The 19,293-nt window shown below is 46.9% G+C and overlaps 1 long non-coding RNA gene across 8 annotated transcripts in view; it reads right to left on the reverse strand.

Moving 5' to 3' along the window:
• The window catches only part of LOC697176 (uncharacterized), a 78,283-nt gene that overhangs the window by 56,408 nt on the left and 2,582 nt on the right, over positions 1-19,293 (reverse strand). For 3 of the 8 annotated variants that reach the window (XR_003719315.2, XR_013397816.1, XR_013397813.1), the window contains exons 2-7: positions 13,199-13,295; positions 12,233-12,329; positions 4,451-4,540; positions 3,129-3,162; positions 1,602-1,635; positions 245-324 (exon numbers count right to left, since the gene is read on the reverse strand). This is a non-coding gene — a long non-coding RNA (uncharacterized LOC697176). Of the gene's footprint in view, positions 1-244; positions 325-1,601; positions 1,636-3,128; positions 3,163-4,450; positions 4,541-5,657; positions 6,051-12,232; positions 12,330-13,198; positions 13,296-19,293 lie in introns of those variants that run through there. The other 5 variants (XR_013397815.1, XR_013397817.1, XR_013397814.1 and 2 more) reach the window with 3 other exon arrangements.

The raw sequence follows: 19,293 nt of genomic DNA on the forward strand, positions 1-19,293 counted from the left end.
TGGCCCTGGGAAAGCCACCTGAGACGCCCTTCCCTACTCTAACCCTAACCTGACCACAAGGCTCCATATTGGTACCTGGTTAAGCTGTTTGGAATTATCAGGTCTTTCCTATAATCAGCCACACCCAGGGTATAAATAGTGGCCCCCAGGTTCCAAGTCCTTTCAGCTTAAGGGAAAGAAGGCATTCAGAATTAATTACCAAAATACAAGGAGCAAAATGCTGATAAATACGAACTGAACTCACTTCTTTGAGAGTGTCCAAAAATGGATGTTTCATCATCGTTCCATCGGTCATAGCAATAATCATGCTGGAAACCTTGTTGTCTGCAGGAGAAGCAAGGAGTGGCCTGCTCAGCAAAGGCCCTAGAAGTGACCTCCAAAAGCTCTGGTGTTGGGAGAAAAGCTGAGTGTTGGGAGAGAAGCTAAGGCAGGGCTTGCATGTCTGCTAGACTTGCTGGCTCCTTGCTTCTAGCACTCCCATTATCTCAAGCAGCTATATGTTTCTCATTCACTTGATACATTGTTTCTTTTCAACCCCTGCATCCTCACCCCCTGTTTCTTTGTTTGAGCACCAATAAATAGCATGGGCTCCCAGAGCCGGGGGCCTTTGCAGCCTCCACACTCGTGATGGCCCCCTGATCCCACTTTCTCTCTCAAACTGTCTTTTTCTCATTCCTTTGACTCCGCCAGACTTCATCACTCCCATGATCTGGTGCTGGGTTTGATCACCCCAATACTCCAGGACCCCTGTGGGCCGCGAGGCCCACAGCACTGATCACTCCAGGGCATGGCCAGGTGCCCCCGCCTCATCCTCCAAGGGAGAGGCTGCCAAGAGCCAAGCACCTGCTATCCAGAGACCCCTAGAGTGAGGAAGGTCTCAGCCCAGCACCCATTTAAAAAGGAGGAGCTGAGAGGGGCAGACCCCTTCTCAACAGGCTGCCTGTACGCTCACCCACTAGCAGCAGCACCACCTCTGCCTGAGGGCAGCTCCAGCCAGGACTCCACGAGCACAGGCCTGTGGCACAGGCAGGGGGAGGAGCAGCCGGGCTCTCCTGTGGGCAGAGCCTGTGGGCAGCCCTGCCGGCATCTGTGGGCCCAGGAATACAGGAATCCAGGTCAGTGGCACCTGGGCAGGGGACCCCACGGCCACCTCAATGCCTTTCCCCACCAGCCCTGCCTTTTCCTGACAAGAGCTGCAGCCACACAGTGGGGAGGGGAGTCGGCGGCTGTGGACAGCCTTCTGCATGAGACACATTCAGGGAATGCAAGTCACTCAGAGGGGAAACGAGGAAGGGAGGAGGAAGACTAAGGTGCGTGCAAGGGGGCAAACCCCTTGGCTCTTCCCTTTTCCTTTTCACACAGCCCAGCTGGAGGGCAAGCACCTCAGGGTTATGAGCACCAGGGGTGCACACGCAGGATCCCACACAGTTCTCAGAACTCCATGGGGCGGGGGCTTACTATGCTCACTGCACCAGGGAGGGACCTGGAGCTCAGAGCAGGTGAGTAACTTGCTCCAAGAGGCAGGGCAGGGGTGGCCTTGCAGAATCTGCACACAGAGCTCTCTGAGGCTCTCGCCCAGCTCTGTTTCCCCAGGTGCTTACATGTGGAGTTGAAATTTTCCATCTGCCGAATTGCCTGCAAGAAAATGAAGAAGAAATAGCGAACTTGGACAGTGAAATAGCGAACCTGGACATGGATACTCTAAGACCTTGTAAACTAGAATCGATTCTTGGAGCTCAAGGGGTGTATACATTTCTAAATCCTGCCTGCATGGATGTGTGTCCTTCAGGCACCATTTTCTGAAGTTGGTCGAGACCCTCTTTTATTTTCTTCCTGAAAAAAACTCCAAAAAGGTGGTTGACATGGAAACACATGGACTGTTAAAAATTAGCTCCCTGGCCGGGCGCGGTGGCTCAGGCCTGTAATCCCAGCACTTTGGGAGGCCGAGGAGGGCGGATCACGAGGTCAGGAGATCGAGACCATCCGGCTAACATGGTGAAACCCCGTCTCTACTAAAAATACAAAAAATCAGCCGGGTGTGGTGGCGGGCACCTGTAATCCCAGCTACTCAGGAGGCTGAGAATGGCGTGAACCTGAGAGGCAGAGCTTGCAGTGAGCCAAGATCGCGCCACTGCACTCCAGCCTGGGTGACACAGTGAGACTCCGTTTCAAAAAAAAAAAAAAATTCCCAAGCTCTCCGGGAGACACTGTTCACCATGCAAGGCCTCCTGGATGGAGAAGGGGCCAAGCAAGGGCTCTGTCCTGCTCATTCCTCATTGTGATGTTGACCATAGATTTCAGGACTTCTGATCTCATCCCAGTTCTAGAGAATGCAGGCCTGAGGAATCTCACTAGGGCCCCGCTTAGACCATCTTTGGTGAAAGTGGGAGCTTCCCATGGATGAGCAAATGTGAGTCAGGAACTGCAATGGGGCTGACATTCCTAACCCTAACCCTAACCCTAACCCTGAACGGAGGATGGGCAATTGAGAGTTAGCGCCCAACAATAGGGTTGACATTCCTAACTCTAACCTTAACCCTAACCCTGAACCAGGGATGGGCAACTGAGGGCAACTGACAATGGGGCTGACATTCGTAACTCTAACTCTAACCCAAACCCTAACCCTAACCCTGAACCAGAGATGGGCAACTGAAGAGTCAGCCACTGACAATGGGGTTGACATTCCTAACTCTAACTCTAACTCTCACCCTAACCCTAACCCTAACCCTAGCCCTGAACCAGGGATGGGCAACTGAGAGTCAGCCACTGACAATGAGGTTGACATTCCTAACTCTAACTCTAACTCTAACTCTAACACTAATCCTAACCCTAACCCTAACCCTAACCCTAACCCTAGCCCTGAACCAGGGATGGGCAACTGAGAGTCAGTCACTGACAATGGGGTTGACATTCCTAACTCTAACTCTTACTCTAATCCAAACCCTAACCCAAGAAGGACTCTCTTGTGTTGGGCACTCCATCCTTTAACAGGTAGGGCTGTATTTGGGAAAAGTCATCCTGCTAAGCCCCCAGCCCTACACCCAGACCCGACAGCCCCAGACCCCTGACCCTGACTCAGTTTCCTGCTCTGTCTTTACCCTGCTACAGGAAATACCAAATCTACTTACTTAGATTGCCTGGCCTCCTTGACTTTCTGTGCCCCTGAAACAAGAAGACCAAACGCTGGAGAGGCAGCCCCGATGGCTGTGCATGCAGGGACTGAACACTGATCTGCAGACTGGCTGGGGGATATGGCCTGTCAGCTGCTGTTAAAACAGACAGAATGGGCTAGGGCAGCCAGGACTGGCTCTGGTGGCAGGACTGGGACGAGCCAGGGACTTAGGGTCAGGCTAATCCAATGTGACAGGCTGAGCCTGCACAGCAAGGCTGGGCAGAGCATGGACCCTGAAGGATGACTTCCCACTCCGGGCAGAGTCCCTGCCATGGCCAGAGCTCTGAGAGCCCTGCCCTGCCCAACCCAGGAGGGGAAGAGGCCAGGCCCATCCATACCCAGAAAAGGCCATGCCCTGGCCTTCCTCTGGCCATGCCCAAACCCTGCTCCCCGTCTGGGTCATCTGCCACAGTCCTCCCCAATAGACTTGCTTTTTACCACCTCACACCCACTCCAGTCTCTCTGCCAAACCCACAGCGCAGGGCACACAGATCCAAGCCTCCCCCCAGCTCAAGATGTGGCAGCCCACCCTGTATTCCCTCGAACCTGCAAGTGTAGTCCAGGCCCCCATCCAGTCCTCAGTGTCCTCACCTCTCCTGTGCTTCACCTTATCTGGGCCAAGTTCTGGGCATGTGCATTGGAAGTGCCCTCACCTCCCGCCAAACAGGAAGTCTGCAGTGCCCCCTGCTGGGCCTGGGCACCTTGCTAGGCCACCTCAAGCCACCTGAGCTTGCTCCTCCTACCTCTCTCCAGTTTCCCAGCCTGGCCTGGAGCTCAGAACCCCACTCAGGGACTACCCTGTCTGGTCCTGCCAGCATCCCTGCGCTAAAGCCCCAGGAATCTCACCACCGGCTCTGACCCTGTCTCCCTCCCGCACTGGCCAGGGCAGGGGGAACAGGCACAGAGCAGCAGCCCGCACAGGTGTGTGTTCACAGGACGCCCCCACCCCTCCGCCAGCCCCTGCACCCCGGGAATCCTCACAGCCACCTCCCAGAGAAGGAGGCAGGGCAGAGAGAGGGCAGGGGAGTGTGAAGTGGGGGAGGCCGAGAACTGGAGCACAGGGGCCTGCAGGTAACCTTGCAGCCATGGGTAGAAGGATGCAGGGGAGCCAGGGCTAAGGTCAGGGTGGGTACTGTGAGTTGCCCTGTCCGGCCTGCCCTGTGTGCTGTCAGGCTCCCAATCAAGGTCTCCGGGGATCCCTCAGCTCCCTGGAGCTCCCTGGAGCTCCCTCTGGCTCAGCTCATCAGGCCTCCCTTTGGGGCTCAAAGCAGCACTCACTTGTCTGAGGTGAGCAGCAAGACGGTGTCACAGTCCATGGAGTAGCTGACGAAGGACATCCGCATATTTGGTCTGAGACGGAATCAAGTGCTGGTGAAAAGCCGGAGGCACCGGCTCAGAAGCTGGAGCGAATGATGCCAATTCCCCACCTCCCACCCCAACTCTGTTATGAATTCCCTGTTATGATTGACAGGAGGCTTGACACGGTGACTTTGTGACCTGCTGCTCTTCCCAATATCCTGCATGATGACAACGCTAGGGGGAGGCACAGGACCTTTGGAGGGGCTACAAGAGGAAGCCTCCATTTACCTTATAACAGCCCTCGCGGTGTCCCTTAAAACTCCCAGACCCTGCTGTTTGTTCACTGGAAGAGTTAGCCCAGGTGACTTAGGTGAGGACATTGCTGTGGGTGAGGAGGTCAAGGATTGGGAGGTCAGAGTGTTGGCAGTGAGAGGTCATTTGTGTGACACTGAAGTCTCCCAGGGGATAGCCGATCTGGAAGGAGATGGAAACTGCAGTGTTGCCAGAGTCTTTGTGAATGAGGGGCATTCTGGTTCTTTACTGCTGTGCACCAGACCCCCCTCATTTAGGGACACGGAACAGGCCCATTTTATTACGCTCACAGGTTCTGAGGATCAGGCACTCAGGGCAGAGTAGGGAGGGCTTCCTCATGTCTGGGGCCCCAGATGGGAAGGCTTGAGCAGCCCGCATGACTTGAAGGATTGGGCACTAGAATTATCTGGAGGCTGCTCCACTCACAAGTGTGGCTCCTGGGCAGGAGGGCTCAAAAGCTGGGCTCAGCTGGAACTGTGAATGGAGACCCTGCATGGAGCCTCTCCGTGTGACCTGGGCTTCCTCCCAGCATGGCAGCTTCAGGATACTTGGGCTTTTACAGATGGCCCAGAGTTCCAAGAGTGAGTATTTCCAGTGAGCAAGGCAGTAATTGTAGAGCCTTTTATGATATCACTTTGGAAGTCACACAGTGTCACTTCCACTGTACTCTATTGGTCCAAGCAGTCACAGCTGCCCAGAGTCAGTGGGAGGAACACAGGCCCCCTCTCTAGGGCAGGAGTGTGGACGAGTTCACATCCCAGTGTCAAAACTGCTATATGACCAATGCTTTGAATGGCAGAGACATTAGTGTGTGGAAAAATGTGGACACTGATGATGGGATTCAAGTTGGACTCAGAAAAGTTAGACTGTGATAGAAACACCTTAATTTTATTTTCTTCATTTTTGTATGCAGAAGTGATATATGATTTAAAATTCTTCTTCAATAAGTCTAAAATAGATCTTTCAACATATTTAACACAAAAATTACAAGTGACAGCCAGGCAGGGTGGCTCATGCCTGTAATCTCAGCACTTGGGAGGCTGAGGCCAGCAGATGACTTGAGGTCAGGATTTTGAGAGCTGCCTGGCCAGCATGGTGAAACCCATCTCTACTAAAAATACAAAAATTAGCCAGGCGTGGTGGTGCACATCTGTAGTCTCAACTACTCAGGAGGCTGAGGCAGAAGAATCACTTGAATCTGGAAGGCAGAGGCTGTAGATTGCGAGATTGCATCATTGCATTCCAGCATTCCTGAGTGAGACTCTTCCTCAAAAAAAAAAAAAAAAAAATTACAAGTGATAAAAAGCTCTGGGTTAGTGGACTTTGGGGGGTTTTGTCTTGCTTTGGAGTGGTGTTTAAAATAACGGATTATTTTAAATAAGTGGTATTTTAGAATGGGTAAAGTTGGTGTAATTCCTCCGAAAGCATATTAGGTTTTCTTGCTTCATATCCTTCATGACTCTTCGTAGTGCCATATTTTAGATTTTTTATTTCTAATTATTTTTTGATGTCTAATCAATAGATAAAAGTATTGTCTTAATTTGCAGTTTCCTAATTACTAAAGGATTGTTCATCTGTTCACATGATTTTGGGTGATTCATGTTCCCTCCTTTGCGAAGTGCCCACTCATGCCTGTGTGTCCATTCTTAATTTGGGTGTTTGTCTTTTGCCTATTGATTCATTCACATTCTTTAAATTCTGAATACTAATCCTTTATCAATTGTTGCAAATATCTTCTTGCATGGTGTGGCTTGTTTTTTCACTCTATTTGTTGTCTCTTAGTAAAGCAAAAGCTGTTCATTTTAATCCAGTTGTTTGTCATTTTCTTTTTCTTTTGTTTTTTTTGTTGTTGGTGGTGGTGGTGGTGGTGGTGGTGGGTTGCTTGTTTGTTTGTTTGCTTTGTTTTGTTTTGAGACAGAGTCTCACTCTGCTGCCCAGGCTAGAGTGCAGTGGTGTGATCTCAGCTTACTGCAACCTCTGCCTCCCAGGTTCAAGCAATTCTCTGCCTCAGACTCCCAAGTAACTGGAATTACAAGCCCAGCTAATTTTTGTATTTTTAGTAGAGATGGGGTTTACCATCTTGGCCAGGCTTGTCTTGAACTCCTGACCTCGTGATCAACCCGCCTCGGCCTTCCAAAGTGCTTGTCATTTTCTTAAACTTTAAGATTTGCTCTATTTTGAATCTTAAGAATTTCTTCCCTGTTACAGGTGAAATATATTTTATTTTACAAGTTTTCAAGATTTGCCTTTCACATTGAAGTCTTGATTCTACCTAGAATTAATTTATAAGTGTGATTTGTGCCAGATATTTGATTTCATTTTTTGCCATGTAGATAACAAATTGTCCCAACAATTCTATTTTTTCCCCATTGATCTTGTCACTACTTGTGTTTCAAGTTCCATATATATTTGAATCTGTTTTTATTAATTTATTTTGAGATGGAGTCTCTCTCTGTTGCCCAGGCTGTGTAGTGCAGTGGCACCATCTCAGCTCACTGCAACCTCTGCTTCCCAGGTTCAAGTGATTATAATGCCTCAGTGTCCCAAGTAGCCGGGATTATAGGCACTAGGATGTGCAGTGTTCCCTTGGGAACCTGGGATGGATACGTGGGAGAATGATATATACACATGAGAAATATAGTTTGTGCTTTTCAGATGATTAAATGGGGAGAGGGAAGGGGGTAACCGGAAGATAACCTAGACTCATCTAACACATACACACAGTTCTTCACATACACACTGTGCCTGGCTAATTTTTGTATTTTTATTACAGACTAGGTTTCTCCATGTTGGCCAGACTGCCAACCTCTTTATCTATTGACTTGTATTGACAGCATCCATACCACACTATCTTAATGACTATGTGGGGGAAGACTGTATTACCATCCATCACTGTCCCTTTCCATTTAAGGGAAGTACTGTGCTCCCTGCCATGTTCGTAGCAGGTTTTGATTGACCAGTGGAAAGTTAACAGAAGTAATGTGTGTCACTTCTGGACAGAAAATGTTTAAGAGTCTAGGTATGACTCAGGTGGCCCCAACAGCCTGGTGCCTGAGCAACTAGGATGTGCAGCGTTCCCTTGGGAACGTGGCGTGGATACATGGGAGAATGACATATACACATGAGAAATATAGTTTGTGCCTTTCAGATGATTAAATGGGGAGAGGGAAGGGGGTAACCAGAAGATAACCTAGACTCATCTGACACATACACAAAGTTCTACAGCAAGTCTTCACACAATACGGTCAATCATCCACCATTTTTACTTCTGGTAATTGTTGGCTATTTGCTCTTTGACATAAATTTTAGAATCAGCTCATCAAGCCTCCTCTCTCCCAAAAACTTCTTAATGTTTGATTACAATAACATTAAATGTATGGATTCATTTGGAAGAAACAGGTCTGCAGTAAGAGTTGTCCTATCAGTGAATATGACACATGGCACATGTCCGTTTACACAGGTCTCTTCCAATGCCTTTCATATAAATTCCCCTACAAAGATCTTGACCTCATTGGTCCAGTGCATTCCCAAAATATGCTACATTTTACTACTATTGTAAATGATAATTTAAAAGTTTTTAAACTGTGTATCATATACAGAAATGTACTTACATGTTTATATATTGACCCACCTTGCTAAACTGTCTTCTATGAATTTATCTGTAGATTCATTTTGATTTCTTGTAAAATATAATTTTTTTTAAAAAAAGAATAAGCATTGTGCTGACTAGTTCTCCAATCCAATGTTGACTAGTGATGGAGGCACTCTTGATTTTAAATAGAATGTTTCTAACATCACAATTAACAATGATATTCATTGAAAGCTTTTGGTAGAAATTCTTTATCAGATTAGAAAGTTTCTCTACTAATCTTGGTTTGCTACAAGTCACAAACAAGTGTTGAATGTTATCTAAATGCTTTTTCTGGTATTTTGTGATGAACATGTGTTTCTGTCCAGCAATCTGAATTTAGTATGTTTAGATACATTAATGCATGCAAAACCAATTTTAAAATGTTATAAATAAACCTCACTTGGCCATGATATTTTAAAACATGCTAGAGTTTAGTCATAATTTAGAACTTTTTGTTTATTTATGATCATGAGAGAGATGGGTCCATACTTTCCGATTTCTGTGCTGTCAATACATGATTTGGGGGAGAATTCTTTAGAAGACCATTAAAACCAAGTTTATTAATTATCTGTTTTTGGTATTAGGTCATAGGAGACATAAAATGCACCTGGAGGTTAGCTCTTTCTCCTAGGAAAGACTTCGAACATGATAAATATAATCTGCTCTTTGAATATCTGGTATGATATCATCCTTGTGTTTTCTTTTGGGAAGACTTTTAAATGATATAATTTAATACTTCCTGGATGTTATGAATTCGGTCTCCCCCAAAATGTGTATGTTGAAGCCCTAACCAGTTGATGTGACTGTATTAGGACATAGGGGCCTTAAGGAGGTAATTAAGGTTAAATGAGGTCATAAGAGTAAGGCCTTAATCAAATAGGACTGATGTACTTACAAGAAGAGAAAGAGACACCAGAGTTTTCTCTTCAAGCATGCACAGAACAAAGGCCATGTGAAAACTCCATGAGAAGGTCTCTATTTGCAAGCCAAGAAGAGGAGTCTCACCAGAGACCAATCCTGGTGGCACCTTGACCATACTTTCAGCCTCCAGGATTGGTAGTAAATAAATTTTTATTGTTTAAGCCCCCCAGCCTGTGGTATTTTCTTATGACATCCAGAGCAGACTAACATCTATGTATTTTATTGTTATTATTATTATTTTTGAGATGGAGACTCACTTTGTCGCCCAGATTGGAGTGCAGTGGCATGATGCTGGCTCACTACAACCTCTGCTTCCCAGGCTCAAGAGATTCTCCTGCCTCAGCCCCCAGAGTAGCTGAGATTACAGGGGCACACCACCAGGCCTGGTTAATTTTTGTATTTTTAGTAGAGACAGGGTTTCACTATGTTGTCCAGGCTGGTCTTAAACTCCTAACCTCAAGTGATAAGCCCACCTTGGATCCCAAAGTTCTGGGATTACAGCCATGAGCCATCATGCCCAGCCCTAACACTTATTTAGTGTTTCTATTTCTGCCAATTCATATGACATATTTTTCTAGGAATTTGAACATTTATTAGTATGCCTTGTTATAAGATTGTTCAGAATGTTTAATTCTTATATTTCTGCTCTATCTACAGATACATCCTTTTAATTCCTATTATTGCTTAGTTGTGCCTTCTCTTTTTCTAGGCATTCCAAACAGGGAGGATATTGTCCCTAAAGGAGTGAAAATTAGCCTTGGGTGGGTCTTACTCTTCTAAAATATAAAGCACAGATATGTATACAGTACATAAAGGGCAATCTAGTATATATGTGGAATCAAAATTTCTTGGGCGTTAGTGGGGAGAGGTTATTAAGAAAAATAAAGCCTAAAACATTTCCCAGGATGGGGAGATTACAATGAAAAACAAAAAAGGATAGGAAGCACTGTCTTGTTTTCTGATCAATTTCACTAGAGTATTGTCTATGTTAGCAAAGCTTTCAAATAACCTTTAGCTTTGTTATTACTCTCTATTGTATTTTTGTTTTCTATTTATAGTTATTTACTTAATATTCTCTACCTTTCACTTTCTTTGGGTTCATTTTGCTACTCTTTTTCTCGTATTTTCATTTGGATTATTAGCTCTTTATTTTCACCCCTCTTTGCTGCAAAATAAACCTAATAGGCCTCAAATTTCCCTCTAAGTTTCTCTTTCACTGAATCTCATAAGTTTTCATATGTAATATATTATTATAAGTTGATTTTAATATTTTAATTTCAGTGTTGATTTCTACTTTGATACATTCCATTTTCAACTTCCAATTTTATGTGGTTTTAAAAAATTCTTTTTGTCATTGATTTCCAACCTAATCGCATTATAATCAGAGAACATGGTCTGTATGACACTATTTCTTTGAATTTTATTGAGATTTGTTTCAATACATGATTTGGGGGAGGATTCTTTAGAAGACCATTAAAACCAAGTTTATTAATTGTGTTGTTCAAATCTTCTAAATTTTTAGAAACATTGTGTCTACTCGACACATGCGTGTTGAAATTTCTCAAATGCATAGTGGGTTTCACAATTTCTCCTTATAGTTTATGTTTTCTGTTTTATTTTATTAGGCACATGCAAGTTTAGAATTGTTACGGCTGTCTGTAAAACGCAGCTGATTGGGAACTGATCCTCTCAAACCCTGGTCATGCTTTCTCTGTGCTGAAGACTCCTACTTCCTTTTGGTTTCCCCAGCATCCCAACCATATCTCTGTATCTTTTCCCATCCTTTTATGTTAAACTTTTTAATGTCCTTATGTATTAGATGTGTCTCTTTTTGAAAATATATAGCTAGTTTTGTTTTTGTTTTTGTTGTTGTTGTTGCTGTTGTTGTTGTTGTTGAGACATGGTTTCACTCTGTTGCCCGGGCTGGAGCGCAGTGGTGCGATCTTGGGTTACTGCAACCTCCGCCTCCTGGGTTCAAGACATTCTCGTGCCTCAGCCTCCCAAGTACCTGGGACTACAGGTGTGCACCAACACATCCGGTTTCTGTATTTTTTTTTTTTTTTTTGGTGGAGACAGGGATTCACCATGTTGGCTAGGCTGGTCTCGAACTCCTGACCTCGAATGATCCGCCTACCTTGGCCTCCCAAAGTCCTGGGATTACAGGCATGATCCCACAGTGCCCAGCCAATTTCTGTTTAAGAGTCAGGGTCTCACTCTGTTGCCCAAGCTAGAGTGCAGTGGTGCACTCATAGCTCACTATAACCTGGAACTTCTAGGCTCAAGTGATCCTCCTGCCTCCCATAGTCTGGTAAGTAGGACTATAGTGTGCGCCACCACACCCGACTAATTTTGTTTTCTGTGGTTTTTTTGTTTTTCTGTTTTGTTTTGTTTGTTTGCTTGTTTGTTTTTGAGAGAAAGGTTCTTGCTATGTTGCAAAGACTGGCCTCAAGCAATCTTCCCACATTTGCCTCCCAGAGCTATGGGATTACAGGCATAAGCCACGGTGCTGGATTGGATTTTAGCAGACAAATTCTGACTTTAAATGGCAAGTTGAGTACATTGTGGGGAGCACAAAACTGCACCAATCAGATCTCTGACTCTGGGGAGTATGACTGGGGGAAGGGAGTGTTTTGGAAATCCACTCTCTATCAGTGAACCACCACATTCACAGAAAGACCACACCCCTCACAGGCTTCTTCCAGCCAGAGGCCAGCAGGGATATGAAGGTAGGCCCATGCCTAGGAAATCTCAGACTCCTCAGATGGCTCAAGGTCTCCCCAGCTGCTTGGATAAACTTTCCTGAAACTGGTCTCCACTCTGAAATTATTCTTTCCTTTTATTTTCAGAAAACTCCCCATATTGGTGATGGTCATTATTTTCCGTATCTAGCCACTCACCTTAATCAGCGTGTTCCCAGCTTCTTTGCTCACCATCGTTTCTTGAACTCCACTCTTCCAAGTTGTTTCCTTCTTTCTGAAATATACCTTCTTGCTCCTTTCATCAAGGTTGTACAGGTTAGAAACTCACACTCTGCACATCTGACAATACCTTCATTTTGTGCTCACACTTTGTATTCCAGATAGATACAGAATTCTATTTTTGAGACACCCAAGGACATATCACTGGTGGCTGTGGCAACTTTATCATCTGTTTCACTGCCAGTCTTTCCTGGGAAATCTGTGTTTTGAGCTTGGTGACTTTCAAATTGTTTAATTTGTCTTTGATGTTCTGCATTTCGGATTTGATGTCTCTCTCTATTCCTCAATGTTATCTCTTCCATAAAAGTAAAGTTTTGCTTTAGCACTGTCAGAGGTAGTCAAACCAGAGTGACTCCATTTTGAGTGAGGGCTAGGAAAATGAGTCTGGGACTTGCTGGGCTGCATTCTCAGAAAGCTAGGCATTCCTAGCCTCTAGATGTTCACAGTTAAGGGAACAAATTAACAAAGTTTACTAAACAGATCCAGACTTGGGAGTGTCCAGATATCCCAATATCTGGAGAACAAAGGCATTCCTAATTTTGCTTTAAAGATAATATTGATTCTTGCAAAATATAGTAATTAAGAAAATTAATCCTTTATCACAAACTCTTTTGCAGAGCACATCTACCCACCTACACAAGCATTGTACCTAGGATGGGGGCTTTCCACCTTTTGCTTTCAGGAACGTCCCACTCTATGGAGTAGCTTTTACTTTCTTAATAAACTTGCTTTTGCTTTGCACTGCAGACTCACCCTGAATTATTTTTTGTGTAAGATTCAAGAACCCTCTCTTGGGGTTTAGATGGGGACCCCTTTCCTGTAACAGGACCATCTCTAAGGTTTCGATGTATGTTCTGAACCCAACTTCCCCCTCCTCAGACTTACCTTTGTTCTTGAGGATCTCATCTTTGCAACAGACCCTCCAAAGCCTCGGAGAGAAACTTGGCGCTTCCTCATGGTATCTCCGCGCACCCACTCACCCCTACGACGTCAGAACACCCACTGAGTGACGGAATTAATGAATGAGGGAGCAGGGACTCGGGGTGGTTTCCCTTTCAGAACTTCAAGAATTCTCCCTTCTCCAAACGAAGCTGCTTTGCACCCTGGGCTCAAGCAAGGTAAACCATGCACACTTGCCTGCAACAGCACCAAGAACTGCAATTACCTGAGACTCTACCCCATCTACCCTCACGCCCCACTGCACGGGAAACCCCAGGTCCTCCAAATCCCAGCGCAGTCTCCACCCACCCACTGTCATTCCGTCCAGACCATGCCCTTCTGCCCTGGCCCCCTCCCACCCTCCAGGGGCAGTTAAGTCCCCCGACATCTCTATGTTCTAAGGGTCGCGGAGCCCCCCTTCCTGGCAAAGTGCTGAGCGGTCACAGCAGGGGCCAGGGAAGCGGAGGCGTCGGGACGCTCCCGGAGGAGCTGGGCTACTTGGGCGCTGGGGAGGTGCCGCTCGCGGGGCCTCCAGGTGGCGCGGGAAGGGAGGGCCGGGAGGCCACGGGGGTCCTCGGCGAAGAGGGAGCCACAGACACGGGGCGCGTCGCCGCGGCCCCCCTGGCCCAGGAGTGAGAGGTCGGGGAGCCTAGAGCCAGAGGGCGGCCGCGAGAGCTGGAGCCGCCTTCAAAGGACGCCCTCGCCCTCCCGCAGGCGCCGGCGCCCGGCCCAGTCAGAGCCAGCAGAGGGCGGTCCGCGGAGCTAAGCCCGGGGAGGGCTGGGCTGCCTAGCTGATCAGAGGCATTCTCCCGGGTTGCGGGTTCTCTGGCCTGCAGCACCCTCCCGCGCCGGGGCCACCCACCCACAAGCCCTGCCCGGAAGGCGTGTGCAGCCAGGAAGGCGGGGCCTGGTGCCCTCAGGGCTCTGGCGCCAAGTTCAGAGCCGCGAGCTGGGCCCTTGGCGGTGGCGGCCGCGTAGGCATCTCCCTCCCTGCGCGCCGCCTGACAGCCTGGGAGAGAAGCGCCCTCAGGTGGGCCAAGACCTGGAGCAAGCGGGAGCGGTCAGCGGGGTCCATCTCATTTCCCCTGCCTTTCCCCAGGGTAGCGCCCTTGAGTCCTGACCTTGACTGTGGGGTCCTTCCCTTCCCTCTGTCGCCAGCTTCCTCCCGCATTCTCCCAGGTCCTCTCTGAGTCCTATTCCTGTTCCTGTCCCCTGCCTTTCTACCTCTTGTCTCCTTGTCCCATCCCGTTTCTTTCTCCTCTCATCTCTCCCTTTTTCTTGTGTCTGCTTTATTGGCTATTTCCTTGTCTTGTCTCTTCCCTCTCTCTCCCCCTCACTCTCTCTTTCATTCTCCCTATCCAACGCTCATTTTTTGCAAGCAAGAATTCTCCTTTTGATTTATTTTTTCTTCTAGGGAGACATGTTGGGCTGCGTTTCTCTTCATCCACCCATCCCTCCGTTCATGACATGCTGCTCCATTATCTTCTTGGGCTTGCTGCTAGGGTAAGAACCATGCATCAGACCCAGATCCTTTCTCCAATAGATTATATCCAAAGATCTGGACATGTAACTTGTTCAGGGGGAAAATACACAGATGATCAAATTATAAATCTCTGACTTTTCAGAGTTACCCGAAAGAAAACATCTGGTTTTAGAGTCACAGCTTGATTGCATTCTTTCCTTGACCTTTTGCCTTTCACTAATAGGCACAGACATCGCAGGAGTAAGCTAAGCCTTGCAGAAGCATTTAAAGGAGACTCACACCTTCTGTGCAATGCCAGGTGCAGGGGAGGGAGGGGACAGGATACAGAGCTGGGTTGTGGCAAGACAGTGGGAGTCCAGGGCTTTCAACCTGAAACATTTGAGGGAGCCTGGAAATAAGAAAATAACAGTAAATTTCTAAAATATGTAGTTGCCAATGTCACTGATGTACAGAAATGAAGTTACCTAATTACTCCTGAGAGAGACATTAGACATTTTATAACAATAATTTTGGCATTTGAAATTAATTTTTTGTGTACATCAGGAGGACCAAGATAAAAATATTTTACATTAATATGAAAACTTGTCTTAGATGCATACTAAATGAAAAAAATCTAGAAAACCAAGTCAGATTCATTTATGAGGGATAAAAGAGAAGAATTATACATCAAGGCATTTTTTGCTGCTGCTTGTTAAAAAATGTAATCTTGTCAGAGAGATGTGGTTTCATTTTTAATGAGTTTTTATGATATATGTGTCTGTATATTCAAACACATACCATACATATATTTGTGTGTGTGTATATGTGTGTGTGTGTGTATATATATCTTGTTAATAACCAGCTAAAGCTTGAAGTTGGGATTCTTAGAAATAATTTAACCTGATGATGGAGTTTATTGTGATCGTTGAGCTAATTTAACTTTTCAGTTGATGCAGAAAAGGAAATATGGTCATAGAGAAATCACACAGAAATGAACAGAGATTAAATATTATGAAAGTAGATTAAAGTGTGTTTAATGAAAGAATTTGCTCACTTTAGATCAAAGAGTGTTGGACAAAATCATAGGTCTGTGCATGGAACTTTGATTTATGAGACTTTTTCTGGAATAAAGAGTTAAATTCCCTTTTAAATCATCTAATCGCTGACCTCCAACATATCAAAATTTTAGGGAAAGGGGTATACTTTTCAAATAATTTTAATCATCGTATCTGCTTGGCTTAGCAGATTTCTTTTCAGAAATTCAGTGGGTGGCACATTTGGTAAAGATTTAATCACATCTTTTTTTTTTTTTTTTTTTAAACTACAAGGTTAAGTCTTGGGCTTCAGTACTTTTATCCTAGGGTGATGCTATCATAGGAACCTGGGAAGGTCGGAAGGTGTAGCTGAAGTAAAATCACGGACTTTTTCCTTGAAGGCTGCCAGTGGAATTGGGACCACCATCTTGGGCTCCACCTTTATTCTCTAGTTGTATTAGGAAGAGAGCTGCTGTTCCTGTGCTCTTGCTGCCTGGCATGCGCAGAGCCCTGCTGAGTCCTGTCAGTGAGCCCCTGAAGTGAAGATCACCGTTCCTGTTTTACTTATCAGGAGATGGAGGCCTAGAGTGGTTGCCTGAGGTCAGGCAGGTAGCGAGTTGCAGGGCTGATTTAGAACACAAGTTATGCCCTGGAGGCAGAGCACGGAGGGCTAACTCAGTCCCATTATGTGACTTCCATGTTGCTTCAGCCTCAGCACATATTATGTCTGATATATCACTCCACACTGCACAACTCATTGCCTGTTGGCGTTGTTGGGCCATAGGCAATGAGTACTTGCTGTTGCTCCCTGTTCTGTGCCCTGGCCATCTTCAGCCATGTACATGGCAGACTCTCAATCCGCACAGCAGGGCCCCTTGAAGCACCGGATCTGCCTTCTGCTCTCACTGGCCCTGCTTCTGCACAGTCTTGGGCATCTGAGTGGGTGATGGGATCGCATCCACCCCTATGAGGGTCCATGTGGCCAAGCTGTGTTGTACTAGGGCCGCCCTCACTGCAGGACTGGGGGCTGCCTTATCCTGGGACTCCTGCACTTGGCTTTGCTGGAATACAGCAGGCATTGCTGCTAGAAGGGTCCAGGCATAGCTGGCCACAGAGCCTACAGGGGCTGGCCAGGAAGTGCTCATCTCCCCAGCACCACCAGCCAGCCTCTGGAAAAGCCTGGATCACCTTCAGTGTTTAGTTTCTTCAATATGCCAGAGCCAGGAGGATAACAGGTGTATTCCCTTTCTTAGGAAACCCCAGGACCTTATAATCCATAGGCAGAAGAGACCCATAGATGATTGTCCTCTGGAATCTTCCAAAAGAGTCTGGGAAGCTTCTCCAGAGACTGGGGACACCAAAGGATTGGAAGACAGGAGGTATTCTCTGCTCTTGTTTTAGCTGAAGAGAAAGGTAGATGCAGCAAAGCACTCGGTGGGGGGTCGGGGGTATATGGCGTCTTTGAATAAGATCTGGTGCCTGACCTGCAGCTCAGAACAGCTGGAGGCTGGCCAGTTGGCTTGGGGCGGGTGCCTTCAGACATCTCAGGAAAAAGAGGTTATCCAGCTGTTTGCCAAGAGTTCTTTCTTCTGTAGTTGGAGCGGGAAGAAGAAAAATGCCCAGGCCATTTGGTCATTCATTAAACATTGTTGGTCACTGGTCCCTGAGAGCTCAGGAGTGATGGGAAAGCCTCCATGGAGTGGACTCTATCCCTTTGCACTCAGTGTGATAAGAACTGATCCCCCTAACATTTACTGAGCCAGGCTCCTTAGCACTTTGACTATACTAATCAATCTAATCTTTCCAACAATCCAGTGAAGAGAGAGCCAAGGTGACCCTCTTTACAGGTGAGACAGCAGAGGCATGGCGATGATCCACACTTTGCCCAAGGTCACAGGTTGGATACAGCAGAGCTGGATTGGAGTCTCGGTTACCTGGAACAACCTGGTTAAGGTATAATGTGGGAGAATGTGGCCAGTGGTTCCCAGATGAGTGAATGATCAGTACGCAGTCAGGGCCCAGGGGATGGGTGATAAACCAAGAACCACGAGCTTTTAACATGGTGGGGCTGGTGAGACTTCATCTCCCAGGCTGCAACACCTGCTGAGTTGGGTAATAGCGGACCCCGATTTGTGGCCCATGTGGGTTGGGAGCCTTGGGGAGGTGTGCTCTGTGTTGGTGGAGAAGGCGAGGCATGGTTAGATCCCCTGTAGACTTGGGGAGCTCAGTTTCAGAAAGTTTCAAAGATCATCACTTGATTTCCTGTGATCTGGGGACTCTCAAAGCAATGGGGGAGACCTGGAATTAATCTGGTTCTTCCAAGTAGGAAGGATGTGGGGTGGTAATGAGAGATGTCTGTGTGGTTCAGAGGGAGGTCTTGCTGAGGTCAGAGGGACGAGAGCCAAGAGGAGCCCTTCCCAGGACACTCACAATGACAGAGTGACGAGGGTCAGTAAAGAGTGTCAGGGGGCAAGAGCGCAGGCATGAGCTGAGCCTAATGAGGAGAGCTGACGACCACAAAGCATCTTTTCATATCATGTTCAGAGCAAGGAGAACAAGGGCTTCATAGATCCATCGCCGTCTAGGGCAGCTGGTGTCTTTGAAGGGGAGGAAGGTGCAGCTGCACTGTGCCCACAGTGGTCTGGACAGAGGAGGATCTGCAGGTGCAAAGGGCGCAGGCGGGTCCCTGGAAGAAAGCAGGAGCCAGGCAGCGCTGGGCTGCTGTGTGTTCTCAGGGCCCTGACCCAGAGAACGCCCTGGCCAGGGCATGGTGTGACCTGGAATGAGATCTGAGGTGCTGTGGGAGAGGCATTGGGGATGAAGCCTGGAGGTGGGTGAGACTCAAATCTGATGTTGACCCTGGGAATGATCCTAGAGTAAGCGGAAGGCTGTGAGTCTGTAGGCAAGGGAGAGACGGACATGAGGGGAAGCCAGACTCATGTCATTTTCCACCTTGAGGGACTTTGATCTGGCCCTTGTTCTGTTGGGGTTCTGGAGGACATCCTGTGCCCTGGCCTCTCTGACCTTACTCCATATGGTGCTGATGCAGCAACAGCAGTGACCCTCGCGGGTCCTGGGTGGGATGAAAGGTCCCCAGATAGTTCCTCATTTTCTCTCCTCCTTTTCTTCCTCGTTGCTATTATTATGTCTCCCCTTCCTTTTTTCATCTTCCCTCACTTTCTCATCATTACGTATTCGTCTTCTCCTTTGCTCTCTCCTCCTCCTCCTCATTCTTCTTACTCAGATCTGGATGTTAGCATTGGAGTGTGAAGCTGGGTGGGGTATCTAAATCAGCAGTTGGCAGTGACCAAATCCACTATGGTCTCTAAAAGCTGGGATGCTGCCCTGAGTTTATCAGGATGACATTTGTCAGGTTGAAGATAAATTCACTTGGATCAAGACCTCATGTGGTTGTGAAAATTAAATAAAATAAGCTGTAGGAGCATCTGTCATGTAGACACTTACGTAGTCAAAAAATGTTAAGTCTTAATGTTATACGGTGAAGCATCCTGACAGCAAATGTTCTGTCCTGCTGTGACACCTTG

The sequence above is a fragment of the Macaca mulatta genome, chromosome 9 (genome assembly GCF_049350105.2).
Source record: "Macaca mulatta isolate MMU2019108-1 chromosome 9, T2T-MMU8v2.0, whole genome shotgun sequence".
In the NCBI taxonomy this organism is placed as follows: Eukaryota; Metazoa; Chordata; class Mammalia; order Primates; family Cercopithecidae; genus Macaca; species Macaca mulatta.